The 15,312-nt window shown below is 40.4% G+C and overlaps 1 long non-coding RNA gene across 1 annotated transcript; it reads left to right on the top strand.

Moving 5' to 3' along the window:
• Positions 1-203: 203 nt before the first annotated feature.
• Positions 204-15,165, top strand: LOC110902894. Its single transcript, XR_002571501.1, has 3 exons — positions 204-261; positions 776-829; positions 15,053-15,165. It is a non-coding gene; the product is annotated as an uncharacterized LOC110902894 (long non-coding RNA).
• The last annotated feature ends 147 nt before the right edge of the window (positions 15,166-15,312 follow it).

Below are 15,312 nucleotides of genomic sequence, written 5' to 3'. Positions count from 1 at the left end.
TAACATGAATCAGTAAGCAGTTTAAAGTGTCAGATGTAATCAAGCACAGTCATTAAGCACATAATTAGGGTTAATTAATTTGTACAGTACCTGTAATTATGCGGGTTGTCACACTGTGTGCGTGATTTGGGTCGACCAGGGCAGGAGAAAACAAGGGTTTACCCTTGTTCTTGTAAGATTCAACAAATTAACAAAGGAATTAAGGGCCAATCAGTTGCATGTCATCAAATTCTCGTTTAACACATCATACTCAATAGAGTGGTAAGTTCAATTTTGTGTTTTGACGAATCCTAGGAATAGGGTTTCGCCCAAACCATGAGTTTATGAGAAATTTTGTGTAATTGAAGGTTAAGATAGTAAACTAAGGCATAAATTATTTTTGATTTCGATGGAATGTTATGATTGTAGCAAAACCCACTTGTTAAGAGGTTAGTATGAATAGGATGTTTGAGTAGAAATCATACGTATAAGTTTTAGATGTAAAATCTTGTTGAGAATCATAAATGAAAGATAAACTGATGTAGGATGGAAAAAAAATTATGTAAAAAGATTGGTTGTGAATGTTGTGTAAAAATGGATTAGTAGGAATATGCTTTACATGCTTGCACCTTATGCATTGAATATAATGCCCACCAAGTGTTTGATGAAATGGTTAAGAGAATAAATGTGTAAAAATCTGAAAAGTTAGTGATAATATTGTCTCTTGAAAATGAGAAATCTATGTAAATGATGAAAGGAAAGTGTTGGGCTAAATGAATGAATGCGTTTAATGTAGGCGTGAAAGAAGAAGGCTCAAACACTAAGAAAACGGGAGACTCGCAAGATCGAGGTACGTTAGTGTACACCTTATGTTTTTATTATGTTGTCATATGTTTAATAATCTCTAATGTATTAAATTGTTATGTTGGAGCTGTGAATGTTGAGATATCCGATTGTTGAAAGTAAAGTTAGATCCGTTATAAATGGATGTTGAGGAATGATTAAAATACGAAAGTTAACGCATCATATCCGGTACTTTTAGTCGAACCGGGTATGCGAAGTTATGTATGTAATGAATGAAAGTCTACTTGATCCGTTTTTCTCGGATCGAGGTATGATGTAAGAATGTAATGCCTATGATTTGTTCATTATGAACAAATCGAATGAAAGCGATGTAATGATGCTAGTATCCGTTCCTAACGGGGTATGATAAGTAAAGTATGCTTAGCCTCTATTTGAGGTAAGCATGTAATGAACCGTTTAACGGTTAGTGTCACACCCCGATTTCCACACGTTTCACCGGTGGGCCTGGTGGGGGACTTTCGTGACGTAGTTGGCAACAATACAGTCAAACAACACAATATATAAATGCACAGCAGAAGCAAAAGATAGATATATTTCAACTTTAATAAATTGTAATATCAAGTATCACAACAGTCGAAATTAATCCACAGGGGATCCAAAAATAAATAGGAATATTGTTCAACAGTTTGACGTCCAAGCTTGCGAGACTTATTGTGGACTCTAGGAGGAAGCCAGCCTAGTTCGTTTAGTACCTGCAGTTAACCTTTTTGGAAAAATACGTCAGTTTACAGTGGTAAATACATTCAACCGACACTTTTGTAAAATGTTTAATAAAATTGATTTAAATGCACGTGGCACAATCTTTTATAACTTGGGATAATTATTTTAATATAATACTTGTAAACGAATTACATGTTTCTTTGCGTTCAGTAGCCCGTTCCGTAGACCGGGTTAAAGACTAATAGACACACCACAGGTATAATACCCACAAGGTTAAACCTTAAGTGAGCTACCCTTTTTCATATGCAGCTGTCAGGTGTACGCCTACACCCCGTGCTTAGGTCGTGGCCATCTCGTAAGATGATGCCAGGGATGGTCATTAACCCCCCAAAGGCTTAAAGCAAACAAATCAAATTTCTAACGGGTCATCTTGACAATACTTAACCACTAATCGATTAAGGTCAAATGCCCGACCAAGTGGTATTTTATATACCGTACCCCAAGCCCGTATAGGGAAATAAGTTAAAAGTATTTACCTTTGCAAGTATAATTCACAAACAGCTAATGCAAGTAGCTTTTACCGGGTCTCCTATTCTGGAACGAAGGTTTATAATAACCTATTAGAATCCTAACGGGTCTTTTAATTTAGCCTTAGCTTAGACCGGTTAGTTTTAACGAAAGATACGGTTCGAACGCACGATTAAGCGAAGACCGGAATAGAATGTGATTTAGACCCGACAAATTTGATGACTTGTTTAATATGGGTAATCCAGTCACATTCTGGATTTTGAGATAAAAACGACAAGGTTTGACCCGTTTCGGCTAATTTATGTAAACTAGTTACATAAACCGAACCGAATGCGTAAAAGGCGTAACGGGTAACCGTAAGAGTCCTATACAGGTTTCCTAAGTCAATATACTCTAGAGAGGTTGTGATATCAGTAGGATACCTTCCATTATGCCCATAACGAGTTTAATCCCAATACACGCCCCGTAGGGGTATTTTGGTCATTTTAAAGATTATATAAGAGTTTATTTATACTTCAGATGTTCGGGTTCGAAATAATCAGTAAAACCACTTATTTTAACCAGTTATATCAGTAGGCAATAAACCTTACTTGACAAAATGGTTTCAAACTCAAACTATGCGTTTAATACGCGTATATAGTCGTTTTAAGCGATTTCTGGGTTATACAGGAAATCTGAGTTTTCTGATCAGGTTATAAAGTTCAAAATACTTTATTTATTATTTAAAATCAGTAGTAATTGGATTCGGGTCAAAATACCATGTAGAACTCATTTTATGTCCGAAAAGGGTATATTTGGTATTTACCGAATCAAGGCCATAACCGTAGGTTATGAGTAGGTTAAAAAAAAATTAAAAATATTTAAAAATCTCAAAATATTATTTTACATCAGTGTGTAAAAGGTTTGGTGTCGAAATTTGGGTTTAGATAGGCTTTATGCTAATTGCGCCGTTTAATTACAAAAATTTTCTAAATTGCGCTATTTAGCATAACTCCTATTCTGGACCTCGAATCGACATGAAATTTTAGGGACATGTTTAGAAATCAGTAACTAAGGTTGTTGTCCTTTCATATATCCAAAATTCTCGTTTTAAGGTCAAAAGGGCATTATGGTCAACATTTAAGCATATAACGGAAATGTGCAAACGACTTGGACAAACAACGAACCAGTCACATAGGGTTATACCATCATGTAACCTGGTCCTAAGAGAGTCCTAAGGCATATCTAAATCATACCAAAACGGGTCAGAACTGAAGTCAAAGCAAAAGTCAAAGTTTTGCGACTTCCGGTTCCGAACCGGGTCAAAACAGTAAATGGTCGGATCAAACAAGCTTAGACCAGTTATAATACTTATTAACAAGTTATATGAGTGATAAAATAGGTTACATGCCATCTACATTGTTAATTGTGCGTTAAATCGAAAATTAGCATTCTGTTGACTTTTTCTAAGCAACTTTGACCCGACATTTGGACTAGTTAGAGTGGGAATCAGAGGGTTCCCTTTTAAGGGTTTAATGCCCACATAATTACCAACATATAACTACTTTTGATTCGACTAATCACTGGACCATTTGTGATTAATCGTTAAGTCAACTGTTAATTACGACGGTTTGACTTTTAAGCTATAACTAAGCAAAAACTCAACTAAGAAGCGTTAAGCACACTTACAAAAGTCTATAGTACACGGCCGGAGATGCTTAGAGAGGATTCTTGAGCTCCAGAAATGATCAAGAATGCATAATGAAGGTGTGGATACAATGTTGCACTCAATGGCCTTTTATAGTGATTTTGGATGCTTAGGATCATTACAACTAAGCCTACAATGGATCCCAGATCACCAACAAGTGTCCCTGAGGCCTAGGGGTCGTTTAGGGGGCGCCCATGCTGTTGCATTAATGTTCTAAGTCGGTTAAAACACCAAACAGTGCTGCTGTCTACGAATTCTGCATCTGGGAGTCTGACGTGGCCCGCGTAAGAACTTTACAAGGTTTACGCGGCCCGCCTGGATCACTCTGACAGATTTCAAATCATTCACATATTGACGCGGCCCGCGTAAGCCCTTGTTGAATCTTACGCGGCCCGCCTGAGTCTGCTGTAAGATTTTTCAAATCTTTTTCAATTATTACAGTCGGCTCTTGGCATTTCGAAGGGGTAACTTTGCACTTTGGGCCTTTCTTATTTACGTATAAGGGCCTCATGGCTTTTACCCGCTTTGTTAAGCCCTCGGTCCGAAAAGTCTTAACTTTCAATGTTGATGCTTTTAACCCCTCTTAAACGAATTTGATCATAACTTTCTCATTTGTTAACGAAACTTTATGAGATTTATATCGTGCATTCTAGCGAGCGTAATTTACCGTTACAAAGCCTCGGGGTTGCTAAAGGGTCACTCAGAGGTATATCTTAAACATGTTGACACATTTAACCCTTGTAGTTTGTAATCTCTCACTTTCTTCCACATTTCGTTCCGTATGATCCATGATTCATTCGTTTGAAGGTACGAGCATCATGTAGGTTACTGTAAAGTATATTTATCCCTTGTTGACATTCTGAACCCTTGAATTCACATACTTTCTATGTTTGTCAACTTTAGTCCCTCTGTAGTATTTATTATCACGTGCAAACTTATGACACGTGTCAATACATTATAGGACGCAAATTTTCGAGGTGTTACATCCTCACCCCCTTAAAAGAAATCTCGACCTCGCGATTTACTGAAACAAATGAGGGTACTTTTCTTGCATTGTGGATTCTACTTCCCACGTGTACTCGGGACCTCTACGGGCATCCCATTTTACCTTTACAATCGGTATATACTTCCTTCGAAGCTTCTTAACCTGTCGATCCTCGATTGACACAGGTTTTTCAACAAACTTCAAGCTCTCATCGATGTGCACATCTGTATGCGGTATGACCAGTGATTCGTCAGCGAAACACTTCTTCAGATTGCAGATGTGGAATACATTGTGGATACCACTGAGCTCTTCTGGTAAGTTTAACTCATAGGCAACCGATCCGATACGTTCGATGCTCTCGAAGGGTCCAATGTATCTCGGGCTTAACTTGCCTTTCTTACCAAATCGCATCACTCCCTTCCAGGGTGATACTTTAAGCAATACCTTGTCACCTACCTCGAAGTTAAAAGGTTTACGCTTCAAATCTGCGTAGCTTTTCTGCCTATCCCGGGCAGCTTTCAAACGGTCACGGATCTGGACAATCTTGTCCGTCGTTTCAAAGATTATTTCAGGTCCTGTCATCTGGACATCTCCCACTTCCGCCCAACAAACGGGCGTTCTACACTTTCTACCATACAAGGCTTCGAAAGGTGCAGCCTTAATGCTCGTATGGTAGCTATTGTTATATGAGAACTCGACTAATGGTAGGTGGTTATCCCAACTACCACCTAGGTCAATCACACATGCACGAAGCATGTCTTCCAAAGTTTGGATTGTACGCTCACTCTGTCCGTCCGTCTGAGGATGGTAAGCCGTACTGAAATTTAAGCGCGTGCCCAATGATTGTTGGAAACTTTTCCAAAAATATGACGTGTATCTGGTATCTATGTCAGAGATAATAGACATAGGCACGCCATGTAGAGATACAATCTTATCTACGTACAATTGGGCTAACATGTCGGAGCTATAAGTCTCCTTAATGGGTAGGAAATGTGCTGACTTAGTCAGCCTATCAACTATTACCCATATCGTATCATTTCCTTTCCTTGTTTTTGGCAACTTGGTGATGAAATCCATTGTCACCATTTCCCACTTCCCCTCGGGAAGTTCAGGCTGTTGTAGCAAACCTGACGGCTTCTGATGTTCAGCCTTGACTTGCACACAAGTCAAACATTTAGCGACATAAGTGGCTATAGACTTTTTCAAGCCTATCCACCAAAAGTTTGCTTTCAAATCCTGGTACATCTTGTCAGCTCCAGGATGAACGGAGTATTTGGAACTGTGGGCTTCCTGGAGAATAACATCTCGTAGCCCTCCATAAACTGGAACCCATATTCGTCCATTTAACCTTAAAATTCCGTCTTTGCCATAGGATAACTGTTCTTCAGTTACCCCTAGCTTTTCATTAGGATAGTTAGCTTCTAGCACAGCTTCTCTCTGTGCAGCTAACAACCTTTCATTCAAACTATTCTTTATCTCAATGCTCTTGGCATTGATTCTAATAGGCTTTACTCTTTCCTTCCGACTCAAGGCATCTGCGACTACATTCGCCTTGCCAGGATGGTATCTTATCTCGCAATCATAGTCATTCAAAGTCTCCATCCACCGTCGTTGCCTCATGTTCAAATCCTTTTGGTTGAACAGATGCTGGAGGCTCTTGTGATCAGAATAGATCACACACTTGATGCCATATAAGTAGTGCCTCCAAAGCTTCAGTGCGAATACAACGGCACCCAACTCCAAGTCATGGGTGGTGTAATTCTTTTCATGTACTTTCAACTGACGTGAAGCATAGGCAATAAATTTGCCTTTCTGCATAAGCACACAACCCATCCCGGTGTGTGATGCGTCACAGTATACTACAAACTCCTCTATCCCATCCGACAATGTCAACACAGGTGCATTGCTTAGCTTCTGCTTAAGGACATCGAAGGACTCTTGCTGCTTAGGACCCCAGTTAAACTTAACATTCTTTCTAGTCAAAGAAGTTAGGGGTGCAGCAATCCTTGAAAAGTTCTCAATAAAGCGTCTGTAGTATCCTGCTAATCCTAAGAAGCTGCGAATTTCTGTGGGCGTCTTCGGCTCTTGCCAATTCATGACAGCTTCCACCTTGGCGGGATCTACTTGAATACCACGTTCGCTAACCATATGTCCAAGGAATTGGACTTCTCGAAGCCAGAATTCACATTTAGAGAATTTGGCGTAAAGCTTCTCCTGTTGAAGTAGTAAAAGAATACAACGAAGATGCTTTTCATGGTCATCTTAGTTCTTTGAATAGATGAGAATGTCGTCTATGAAGACGATGACAAATTTGTCCAAGTATGGTTTGCAGACACGGTTCATGAGATCCATGAATGCCGCTGGTGCATTAGTGAGCCCAAAAGGCATCACTAGGAACTCGTAATGGCCATAACGAGTCCTAAATGCAGTCTTGTGTACGTCTTCATCCCTAACTTTCAGTTGGTGATAACCTGATCTCAGATCAATTTTAGAGAAGTAGCTTGCCCCTTGAAGTTGATCGAATAGATCGTCGATCCTGGGTAATGGATACCTATTCTTGATAGTAACCTTGTTCAGCTCACGGTAATCGATGCACAGACGCATCGATCCATCTTTCTTCTTGACAAATAAGATTGGTGCTCCCCAAGGAGACGAACTGGGCCTAATGAAACCCTTGGCTAACAATTCATCCAGTTGTGTCCTCAATTCTTTCATCTCTATTGGTGCCAGTCTGTAGGGTGCTCTTGCAACAGGTGCTGCCCCAGGAATAATATCAATCCTGAACTCCACTTGCCTATCCGAGGGTAAACCAGGTAGTTCTTCGGGAAAAACTTCAGGGTATTCCGAAATAACTGGGATATCTTCAATCTTGGGTTTCGGCTCATCGATAGTTACTTGTGCCATGTAGATGACACAACCCTTCTTCAAACATCTAGAGGCCTTGAGCATAGTCACTTGCTCAGGCAGTCCATACTGGGTATCTCCCTGAATGGTAAGTGATTCACCTGACGGAGTCTTGATCACCACTTGCTTCTTATTGCTGACTATCTGGGCCTGGTTATGAGATAACCAGTCCATACCCAAAACTATATCGAAACCAGCCAACTTCAAAGGAAGTAGGGTTAAGGGAAAAGAGTGGTTCTTAATGGATATACAGCATCCCTTTAAAATGGTTGAGGCGGTTTCTAAGGTGCCATCAGCTAGCTCCACCTCATACTTCACACTTAGAGTCTTAACAGGTAGATTCAGCAATTTACAAAACTTATTATCTACGAAGGATTTATCAGCTCCTGAATCAAATAGTATTCTTGCATAGACATCATTTATAAGGAAGGTACCTGTGATCACATTGTCGTCTTGCACAGCTTCCTTGGCATCCATTCTGAAGACTCTAGCATTGGTCTTCTTCCCGTCGTTAGCTTTCTGTGCATTCTTTGGGCAATTCGTCTTAATGTGCCCCTTTTCATTGCAGCTGTAGCATGTTGCATCCTTTAGCTTCTTGCACTCGAGGGTCTTATGTTCCGTGGATTTGCAAATCCCATAACATCCCCCCGTAATGGTATCTCTGGCAAGTCTTACACTTGGGCTTATCCCCAGACTGATGCCCATCTTTCCTTGAACCAGATCCCTTCTTGTGGTCGTTGTTCCCTCGGTGCTTCTTGTTTGATCGACGAGAGTTGTCGTCGTCATCATGCTTTCTCTTCTCGGCATCCTTGTTCCTCAGCGATCTCAGTCTGACCGCATCCAGCGTGAGGGATAAGGATATATCAGCTACTGACCTGAATGTAGCTGGCCGAGAGGCTTTCACACTAGCCTTGATCTCCGGAGCTAAGCCCCCTATAAAACGAGCTATTCTTTTGGGTTCCGGGGTCACCAAATAAGGAACCAACCTAGACATCGTGTTAAAGCTCGTAAGGTAAGCTTGGCAATCCAGATTCTTCATAGTCAGTGACAGAAAATCCGACTCAATCTTTTCCACCTCATGTTAAGGGCAGTAGTTCTCTCGGATGAGGGCAACAAATTATTCCCATGACATATCATACAGTGGAATCTTTCCAGTTGCCTGAATTAATGATCTCCACCAGGCCAAAGCCTCCCCCTTGAATGATTGCGACACAAACTTCACCACATCCTTTTCAGCGCACCCGCTGATATCAACCACCGTGTCCATCTCATCTAACCATGTCATGCAGTCTATCACTCCTTTCTCCCCTGTAAAATCCTGGGGCTTGCATGAAACGAAGTACTTGTAGGAGCAACCCTGATCACGGGGTCCTTGATTCAGTACAACTTTTTGAGACGGGACACTATGATGGTTTGAAGAGTGACGATCGTCATCTTTCTTCGGTTCTTCCTTCTTGGAGGGTGGTGGCTTGCTATGTGCCTCGGAGTGTGTCTTGAGCTTAGAATGCGGTACGGATAGCGTCCTACTTCGAGACCCGCTATATTCCTCATACTGCCGTTCTAAGGCTGTTGTGACAGCGTTGTCTACTAACGCTTTCAGTTCAGCACCCGTTATATTAACTCGGGCGTTATCATTGTCATTCTCCTTTGGATAACTATTAACTCCATCCGAGTCAGTCATTGTAATCTTGAATCTGCTACAAAAGATAATGACAAAATTTTATTTGGGAGTTTATTATGGAATTGTCTTTTATGGCAATTCATTAACCATGGTAAACATAGACCATATTTGGTTAATTTGTTACTCACATTTATTTAGGATTTTAATATGACTTATCCTAATTACAAACAATATTGTTAGTGGCACAAAAGCCTGGTCACATGGACGTTTTCAAATTATAAGCCAGGATTTCAGAGAATCAAGGCATGAAGGTTTGAACATAGTTCCTTACCTTTTTCTGACAGGGAGTCATAGACTACAACTGTCTTTTGTCTTATATGACAATGAATATGGCCCGTAGGTACTACATCACTAATGGATGTTTGATAAGTGATCATCTTAATTGATGATTTAAACCCATGATTTATAAATCATTAATTCAGGTTTTGGAATCCTTTGAAGGATTCTTATATAAGAATGACGCTTGTGATTTCAACGAATCACGTCTGCCAAGAATGTTAACATCTTTACAAAGGTTAACAGGAATCTGAATCTTTTAATCAGGTCTTACCATCTTGGCCGGGTCTTACAATGACACAAGGCTAGGTTACACCATTAAGATTCTTTATTTGATAACTGGTAGGCAGATCAATTTAAAAGGAATAATTTTTGATTTACTTGTTTCATATAATAATGCATATAATGACAAGGATGAAATTTATAAACTTAGCATTTCAATATATATAAAAAGATTACACACTGCCCTAAACGGGACTTTTTAAATAAACAAATACCTACGCAGAGGTTAAACAGAAAACAAGTCCACGCAGGGACCAAATACAAGGATAGATGTCCACACAGGGACTGAAAGATAAGTCCACGCAAGGACTGAAAGGAAAATGTCCACGCAGGGACTAAAACAAGTCCACGCAGGGACTAAATACTAAGATAAATGTCCACGCAGGGACTTGATTGAAATAGGAAATACAATAGTACACATAGAGACTAATGATCTCGCTTCTTCTTCCCCTTTAGCAGGTTTGCTAGGCCTTTGAGGAATCCACGATTGTTCTTACGCTCTTGCTCGAAATCTCGTTCCACTCTGTTTAAACGGTGGAGGATTTCTTCCTGTTCCGGTGGGGAAAAACGTGGTTGCTGCGTCGGCTGCTGAACCGGAGGTCTAGAAGGTGCTGGATACCCATGAGCTGAGTATCCCATTCCCCAAGGATTCCCATAAGGTCCTTCTGGATGGAGGGCGTTGTAATTGGCCGCTACCAAGTATCTGTCGGCATCAGCATAATTATAGTGGGTGTGAGTTGGCAGCTCAAATAAGTTATATGCTGTGGAACCGGCGTATGTAGGTATCGGGTTATCATAGCCGAATGGTGGCGGAGGTGGTGCAACTGGTGCAGAATTCACCTCTGCAGGGTGGTTCGAAGGTCCACCCATTTGTGGGTCTTCAGGCAGTGGCGGAAAATGACTTCCACTTGAGTGGCGAGGGGTGCTAACGTGAAAATCCCCTCCTCGTGTGGACATCCGCGCGCCTGTTCTTCTACGCCTTGGCGGATCTGGAGGTGCTTGATGAACTAGTGGCGGTGGAGGCGGTGGTGTAACTGCCACGAAACGCGAATCCTCGGAGGGATCCTGCTGCTGTTGCTGCTCATGAGGCGACAAATGGTGAGAGGCTGTAAAGTACCACTCACACTGATTGAACCTCGCCTGATAACTGTCGGGACCCTGATAGGGTGTTCCGTGGAAGGATGACCCATCAGAGATCTCGATTGGATGGTTGGGGGTACCTCTTGCAGGCTCGATGGGATCCGTGTCCTCGTCCATATCCATCGCATTGTCTTCAGAGAAATGGTCCTCTGGTCTTAGTGGGTTAAAACCTACTGGTTCCTGGACAAAATTTGCCGGGTTGAATCGGCCCTGAAAGACAGGAGTAGGGTCGCCAAAAGAACGGTGTGAAGCGGAACACTGGAGAGGTATAAATGAAGGTTGAGGGTTATCGGGCTCGTTTTCCGAATTCGGCCCAAATGAGTGACAATAAGAAGGTGTCGAACTGTGTGAGGTAGACCGTCTCGCGGGCTCAAAGAGGTTCCTTCTGTTCCTCTGAGGTTTGGCACTCCTTGTGCTGGAAGGAGCTCGCATGTGTGAAGGTCCGGCCTCGTGATCATTGTGGGTAGTGATTGGCCCTTTGCCTCTTCCTCCTCTTTGGATTGCTGGTGGCATATTTCCTGCTTTCACAATTTTTAAATAAATAACAACAACAAAGGACAAACGAAAGCAATCAGTTCGAGATTGTCCTATGTTCTTGTCTAGACTTGATTAAGTGCAATTGTGTCATTGAGATTAAACACAAAAGACTAGTGTTTAATTCACTCAACGTTGGCTCTGATACCAACCTGTCACACCCCGATTTCCACACGTTTCACCGGTGGGCCCGATGGGGGACTTTCGTGACGTAGTTGGCAACAATACAGTCAAACAACACAATATATAAATGCACAGCGAAAGCAAAAGATAGATATATTTCAACTTTAATAAATTGTAAATCAAGTATCACAACAGTCGAAATTAATCCACAGGGGATCCAAAAATAAATAGGAATATTGTTCAACAGTTTGACGTCCAAGCTTGCGAGACTTATTGTGGACTCTAGGAGGAAGCCAGCCTAGTTCGTTTAGTACATGCAGTTAACCTTTTTGGAAAAATACGTCAGTTTACACTGGTAAATACATTCAACCGACACTTTTGTAAAATGTTTAATAAAATTGATTTAAATGCACGTGGCACAATCTTTTATAACTTAGGATAATTATTTTAATATAATACTTGTAAACGAATTACTTGTTTCTTTGCGTTCAGTAGCCCGTTCCGTAGACCGGGTTAAAGACTAATAGACACACCACAGGTATAATACCCACAAGGTTAAACCTTAAGTGAGCTACCCTTTTTCATATGCAGCTGTCAGGTGTACGCCTACACCCCGTGCTTAGGTCGTGGCTATCTCGTAAGATGATGCCAGGGATATCCGGGACATGGTCATTAACCCCCCAAAGGCTTTAAGCAAACAAATCAAATTTCTAACGGGTCATCTTGACAATACTTAACTACTAATCGATTAAGGTCAAATGCCCGGCCAAGTGGTATTTTATATACCGTACCCCAAGCCCGTATAGGGAAATAAGTTAAAAGTATTTACCTTTGCAAGTATAATTCACAAACAGCTAATGCAAGTAGCTTTTACCGGGTCTCCTATTCTGGAACGAATGTTTAAAATAACCTATTAGAATCCTAACGGGTCTTTTAATTTAGCCTTAGCTTAGACCGGTTAGTTTTAACGAAAGATACAGTTCGAACGCATGATTAAGCGAAGACCGGAATAGAATGTGATTTAGACCCGACAAGTTTGATGACTTGTTTAATATGGGTAATCCAATCACATTCTGGATTTTGAGATAAAAACGACAAGGTTTGACCCGTTTCGGCTAATTTATGTAAACTAGTTACATAAACCGAACCGAATGCGTAAAAGGCGTAACGGGTAACCGTAAGAGTCCTACACAGGTTTCCTAAGTCAATATGCTCTAGAGAGGTTGTGATATCAGTAGGATACCTTCCATTATGCCCATAATGAGTTTAATCCCAATACACGCCCCGTAGGGGTATTTTTGTCATTTTAAAGATTATAAAAGAGTTTATTTATACTTCTGATGTTAGGTTTCGAAATAATCAGTAAAACCACTTATTTTAACAAGTTATATCAGTAGGCAATAAACCTTACTTGACAAAATGGTTTCAAACTCAAACTATGCGTTTAATACACGTATATAGTCGTTTTAAGCGATTTCTGGGTTATACAGGAAATCTGAGTTTTCTGATCAGGTTATAAAGTTCAAAATACTTTATTTATTATTTAAAATCAGTAGTAATTGGATTCGGGTCAAAATACCATGTAGAACTCATTTTATGTCCGAAAAGGGTATATTTGGTATTTACCGAATCAAGGCCATAACCGTAGGTTATGAGCAGGTTAAAAATAATTAAAAATCTTTAAAAATCTCAAAATATTATTTTACATCAGTGTGTAAAAGGTTTGGTGTCGAAATTTGGGTTTAGATAGGCTTTATGCTAATTGCACCGTTTAATTACAAAAGTTTTCTTAATTGCGCTATTTAGCATAACTCCTATTTTGGACCTCGAATCGACATGAAATTTTAGGGACATGTTTAGAAATCAGTAACTAAGGTTATTGTCCTTTCACATATCCAAAATTCTCGTTTTAAGGTCGAAAGGGCATTATGGTCAACATTTAAGCATATAACGGAAATGTGCAAACGACTCGGACAAACAACGAACCAGTCATAGAGGGTTATACCATCATGTAACCTGGTCCTAAGAGAGTCCTCAACTAAGAAGCGTTAAGCACACTTACAAAAGTCTAGTACACGACCAGAGATGCTTAGAGAGGATTCTTGAGCTCCAGAAATGATCAAGAATGCAGAATGAAGGTGTGGATACAATGTTGCACTCAATGGCCTTTTATAGTGATTTTGGATGCTTAGGATCATTACAACTAAGCCTACAATGGATCCCAGATCACCAACAAGTGTCCCTGAGGCCTTGGGGTCGTTTAGGGGGCGCCCATGCTGTTGCAATAATGTTCTAAGTCGGTTAAAACACCAAACAGTGCTGCTGTCTACGAATTCTGCATCTGGGAGTCTGACGCGGCCCGCGTAAGACCTTTACAAGGTTTACGCGGCCCGCCTGGATCACTCTGATAGATTTCAAATCATTCACATATTGACGCGGCCCGCGTAAGCCCTTGTTGAATCTTATGCGGCCCGCCTGAGTCATGCTGTAAGATTTTTCAAATCTTTTTCAATTATTACAGTAGGCTCTTGGCGTTTCGAAGGGGTAACTTTGCACTTTGGGCCTTTCTTATTTACGTATAAGGGCCTCGTGGCTTTTACCTGCTTTGTTAAGCCCTCGGTTAGTTTACAACTACCCGAAAATTCTTAACTTTCAATGTTGACGCTTTTAACCCCTCTTAAACGAATTTGATCATAACTTTCTCATTTGATAACGTAACTTTATGAAATTTATATCGTGCATTCTAGCGAGCGTAATTTACCGTTACAAAGCCTCGGGTTTGCTAAAGGGTTACTCAGAGGTATATCTTAAACATGTTGACATTTAACCCCTGTAGTTTGTAATCTCTCACTTTCTTCCACATTTCGTTCCGTATGATCCATGATTCATTCGTTTGAAGGTACGAGCATCATGTAGGGTTACTGTAAAGTATATTTATCCTTTGTTGACATTCTGAACCCTTGAATTCACATACTTTCTATGTTTGTCAATTTTAGTCCCTCTGTAGTATTTATTATCACGTGCAAACTTATGACACGTGTCAATATATTATAGGACGCAAATATCCGGTACTTTTAGTCGAACCGGGTATGGGAAGTTATGTATGTAATGGATGAAAGTCTACTTGATCCGTTTTTTTCGGATCGAGGTATGATGTAAGAATGTAATGACTATGATTTGTTCATTATGAACAAATCGAATGAAAGCGATGTAATGATGCTAGTATCCGTTCCTAACGGGGTATGATAAGTAAAGTATGCTTAGCCTCTATTTGAGGTAAGCTTGTAATGAACCGTTTAACGGTTAGCAAAGTAATTGAATGATGATAATCCGAGAATGAAACGAATGGGTTTATTATCTAGAATTGTTAGTGGCAAAATACTAACTTATTTTATTATGTTGAATGTAGGTAAATCCTCAATTTAGGCGACTTGGCAATTTGGAGCGAGCATATGCACACTTGATGGTTATCAAGCGCTTCCGCTATTACGTATTAATGTTTTGGGTCAAATGCTCGTTTTTTTTTTATAAAACTTTGTTAGTGGTTACACTTTTTAACACTTGATGTATGATTCTTAGCCGTGTCTAGATGAACGGGTTGTAGACTTGTTGGTTTTGTTGACGGTTAAAACAGGGATATACTCGTCTTATGGACGGGTCATGCCCAAA

Source organism: Helianthus annuus, chromosome 13 (genome assembly GCF_002127325.2).
Source record: "Helianthus annuus cultivar XRQ/B chromosome 13, HanXRQr2.0-SUNRISE, whole genome shotgun sequence".
NCBI classification, from domain to species: domain Eukaryota; kingdom Viridiplantae; phylum Streptophyta; class Magnoliopsida; order Asterales; family Asteraceae; genus Helianthus; species Helianthus annuus.
The sequence above is the reverse complement of the archived record's forward strand: the minus strand, read 5'-3'. Positions and strand labels throughout refer to the sequence as shown.